The sequence below is a fragment of the Gorilla gorilla genome, chromosome 9 (assembly GCF_029281585.2).
Source record: "Gorilla gorilla gorilla isolate KB3781 chromosome 9, NHGRI_mGorGor1-v2.1_pri, whole genome shotgun sequence".
In the NCBI taxonomy this organism is placed as follows: Eukaryota; Metazoa; Chordata; class Mammalia; order Primates; family Hominidae; genus Gorilla; species Gorilla gorilla.
The window spans coordinates 32,638,641-32,643,730 of NC_073233.2; the positions used below are offsets into that span (position 1 = coordinate 32,638,641).

General features: G+C 36.3%; 1 protein-coding gene across 2 annotated transcripts in view; it reads left to right on the forward strand.

The window, feature by feature from the left end:
- Window positions 1–5,090, forward strand: part of ANO3 (anoctamin 3) — a 472,830-nt gene that overhangs the window by 112,456 nt on the left and 355,284 nt on the right. The window lies entirely within an intron of this gene.

Here is a 5,090-nt window from a genome sequence, read left to right on the forward strand (position 1 = left end):
TATTATCAGGAATTTGAGGAAGACCAGTCTGTATGCTGGCATGCTGTTTCCTTCATTTATGGTTTAATTGCACAGGTATGAGTATGGAGGAAGTGCGATGCCCATGCAAGCAGGCACGCACACACACACACAGACACACACACACAGACACATGCATACACAGAGACACCAAACAGACACACACACACAGACACACACACACAGACACATGCATACACAGAGACACCAGACACACACACACACACACATACACACCTTACTTTCAAAAGCAAGTTGTTTTACATCTTTCCTATGCTATTTTTGTTTTCCTTTTAGCTCCATCTCTCTCTCTCATTTGCTCTCCCTCTCTCTATCTCTCGACATTTGCCCCCCATTTTATAGCACACACCAACTAAATAACCAAGTATGTAAGAATTGAAAATTATTTTAGAGATCAGTTTCATTCTCCTCATTATAGATGGGGAGACTAAGGACCAGATAAAAAGGATTGGCCCAGATTTCGGCAGTTACATAGGAACAAACTTCTAGAAGCTTCCCTTATAGATATGTGTCTGTGGAACAGGTGTATAGAAAAATTATATGCTAATGTTTACCAGATGCTCAACATAAATTATCTTATATATTCAATAACTCAGTTGAAGCAAAATAACATAACCCTGCATAATATCGCTCATATTCTTGTTAGGATAATGTCACTACTGTTGCCTGGGTACTTCTTTATTTATTTATTTCTTTCTTCTTTTTTTTTTTTTTTTTTTTTGAGGTCGAGTCTCACTCTGTTGCCCAGGCTGAAGTGCAGTGGTGCAATTTCCGCTCACTGCCACCTCTGCCTCCTGGGCTCAAGCGATTCTCCTGCCTCAGCCTCCCAAGTAGTTGGGATTACAGGTGCCCACCACCACTCCCAGCTAATTTTTGTATTTTTAGTAGAGATGGGGTTTCACCATGTTGGCCAGGTTGGTCTTGAACTCCTGACCTCGTGATCCACCTGCCTCGGCCTCCCAAAGTGCTGGGATTACAAGTGTGAGCCACCACGCCCAGCCTCTTTACTTTCTTAATTGCCTCTTCATAATGTATTTCATAAACTATGGCAATCCCAGAATGACAGATTGTTACCACTGTCATTGGATTTCTAATTTCAATTTGGAATTTAAAAACCAAATACCTGAATTGTTGTCCTAATTCTGACATTGCCTATTTATAGCCTTGGTTAGGTAATTGAGCTTTCTGAGTCCGTAGTTTCTTAGCTTATTAAATGAGAAAAAAATAGACTAGATATGCAGTTTAAATAATTTTAAAATAGCACCATAAATGAAACTGAAGTACTTTTATTTAAACAAGGGCTGCTGCATCCAGTTGGCCACTCACTGAACACCTTTGTACTGTTTTAGGTTTCTTTGATGCAGCTACACATAATTCAAGTGCTCCAAGGATTACAATTCCTAAAAGTAGAATGGAGGATCTAATATTTCTTCCAGTTCTGTCATTCTATAAACACATTATGTTATGTAGGGGAGTGGAGGGATTGAGAGATAGAGAAGGAAGAAGAGAGACAGAGAATGAAAAATGAATGTTAAGTTCAGGTAAAAGATTCTTACATACCTACAGTTGCAAAAACCCTTAAATGCCTTCTATGATAAAATGTTTTATTTCTTCCATCCCTATTGTTACAAAAACCTTCAATTACCTTATAGAACAGACTGTTTTATCCCTGCCCCCATTGATGTCATCTCAAAAGACAAGGAGGCTCAAAGTGAGAGTGAGACAGACCTTTACATTATCAACTCATTTCTAAGCCCCATCACATAGATAGGCCTGCATGTTTCAGAAGAGCATTTATGGTTAAAAATGATAGAAAGTTATTAATATCACAAATTGAAAAGTAGGGGAGAGACTGGTGATTCAGCCCTGCTAAGCTACAAGGTACTAGGCAGAGACTGTGAAGGTAACTGCCAAGATTCAGCCAGTCTTCCAGCCATCATGTGCTGCCTGTCTCATATAATTTCTTATACATAAACTGAATTGTATCTGGTTCTTTGGAGAAGTGAGGAGAATAGCTAATTCATAAAAAGTGGTTAGTGTATGAGAGTTTATTTAAGAAAAATGATGGCCAGGTGCGGTGGCTCACGACTGTAATCCCAGCACTTTGGGAGGCCAAGGCAGGTGGATCATGAGGTCAAGAGATTGAGAATATTCTGGCCAACACGGTGAAACCCCGTCTCTACTAAAAATACAAAAAATAGCTGGGCATGGTGACGCACGCCTGTAATCTCAGTTACTCAGGAGGCTGAGGCAGGAGAATCGCTTGAACCTGGGAGGTGGTGGTTGCAGTGAGGTGAGATGGCGCCACTGCACTTCAGCCTGGCAACAGAGTGAGACTCTGTCTCAAAATAATAATAATAATAATAAAAAGGAAAAATGACAGAAGTCAAAAGAATGCCTCCGATTATTTCAGTGAATAAACTAAAGGCCTTAAACAAATATTACTTTCAAACTATTTATTTACCATTATAGAAAAAATATAAATAACAAAGTACAAATGCATAAATACTGGGATGTGTTGAAAGTACACAGAGAAAGAAATAACATGCCTTATATCTTATTGTTTGAAAATCAGCACTTTTAATATTCTGTAATATACTTTCAGCTTTTGTATGGACATATATATGCACTTAGAAATTATGATGCTATCATGCAAAAACTATTAGCACCAGTAATATATAAAATTTCCTAGTAACTTAAACCATCAAGCAAAAAACAAATAACCCTATTAATAATGGGCAAAGGAAATGAATAGACATTTTTTAAAAGTAGCCGACAAACATATGAAAAAATCCTCAACATCACTAATCATCAGAGAAATGCAAATCAAAACCACAATGAAATGCCATCTTGCACCAATCAGAATGGTTATAATTAAAAAGTAAAACAATAACAAATGCTAGTGAGGCTTCAGAGAAAAGGGAACACTTATACACTGTTGGTGGAAATGTCAATTAGTTCAGCCACTGTGGAAAACAGTTTGGAGATTTCTCGAAGAACTGAAAACAGAACCACCATTTGACCCAGCTATCCCATTACTGGGCATATAGCCAAAGGAAAATAAATCGTTCTGCCAAAAAGATACATGCAGTTGTATGTTCATCACAGTGCTATTGACAATGGAAATGACATGAGATCAACCTAGGTGTCTTTCAATGGTGGACCTGATTTAAAAAAAAATGTGGTATACATACACCATACAATACTACACAGCCATAAAATGAATGAAATTATGCCCTTCGCAGCAACAAAGATGCACCTGGAGGCCATTATCCTGAGAGAACTAATGCAGGAACAGAAAACCAAGTACTTTATGTTCTCATTTATAAATGGGAGCTAAGTATCAAGTACATATGGACACAAAGATGGAAACAATAGACACTGGGGACTGATAAAAGGGAGACGGAGGAAGGACGGCATGGACGGAAAAACTGCCTATTGAGTACTATGCTCACTACCTAGCTGATGGGATCATCCATATCCCAAACCTCAGCATCATGCAATATACCCATGTAACAAACCTACAAATGTACCACTTGAATCTAAAATAAAAGTTGAAATTATTATTGTTATTATTTTATTTATTTTTAGACGGAGTCTCGCACTGTCACCCAGGCTGGAGTGCAGTGGCATGATCTCGGCTCACTGCAAACTCTGCCTCCCAGGTTCAAGTGATTCTCCTGCCTCAGTCTCCCGAGTAGCTGAGACTACAGGTGCCTACGACCATACCTGGCTAATTTTTGTATTTTTAGTAGAGTAGGGGTTTCACCACTTTGGCTGGTCTCGATCTCTTGACCTCGTGATCCACCTGCCTCAGCCTCCCAAAGTGCTAGGATTACAGGCGTGAGCCACTGTGCATGGCCAAAATTATTTTTTTAAGTTTCTTGTGATCAAATCTCAAGTAATATCAAATAATATTCACTTTGGCTTTTATAATATGTTGATTGAATGGTATTATATTCTTGTTTTGATTCATTTTCTTCGATTAGTACTAACGATTAATATTTTTCATATGTACATAATTTAATATTTTCATATTTACAATTTTCATTTGAAATAGAGCAAGCTTTTTATTTAGGCTTTTTTCAGTGACTTCAACTTATTGCTCTTTAAATAGTATGTTGAGTACCTATAGCAATGGCAAATGTAGATTGTCCTCTACATAATGCTTTAAAAGCATTAAGGATTTATATGTAATATAACTAGGACCTAGTGAGGAGTACTAATTGCCTTTTTACCCACTAAATTCATGTTAAAGTATTTATTATTTAAAGGCCATTTTCTCAAATTGCAAACACTTATTTAACTTTTTTAAAAAATTATCTCCCAAAGACACTGTACACAGGTAACCACAGTTACAGTTTAATGTATGTATCCCTTCTTATTCTTTTCCATTTATCTAATATAGATAAATAAATACAATAGGGGAGATTGCAAATAAGTCATAGTACAGTCATTTGATAACATATTTTTTCACTTAAGTATATATAATAATATCTCACCATATCAGTACATATAGAACCACCTCATTTTTTACTAGCTCCATAAGATTGTAAAATTATGTTATACAAGTTTTCTTAGGATTTGTGTTCAATTTTTCAATGTTACACATAGTATGGCAACAAACATCAGTTAATCCATCTTTCTGGCTTTGTGCATGTATACTGATAAGAGAGATTCCCAGAAGGGAGATTACTGAGTTACAGTGAATATGTATTTTAAGTTTTTAAATTTCTACCAAATTGCTCTCCAAACAAGACTGGTCACTCATGTTATTATCTGCATTATGACTTTGTGAAAGGTCAGGTTGAAGAAGATTTGATAATAAACATATTATTATCCCAATTAAAGGACTTGAAAACTGCTTTTCTTTTAAAAAAAGAAAAGGGTCCATTTCGATCTCATTTTACAGAGATAGAAATTAAGAAAAAGTGAACTCTTCACAGTTATGCAATTAGATGTTTATGAATCACTTTTATTCCAAACTGATTCATTAGCCCTCTACAAGGCAAAAAAATAATAATAATAATATTCCACATAAACAACTTTGG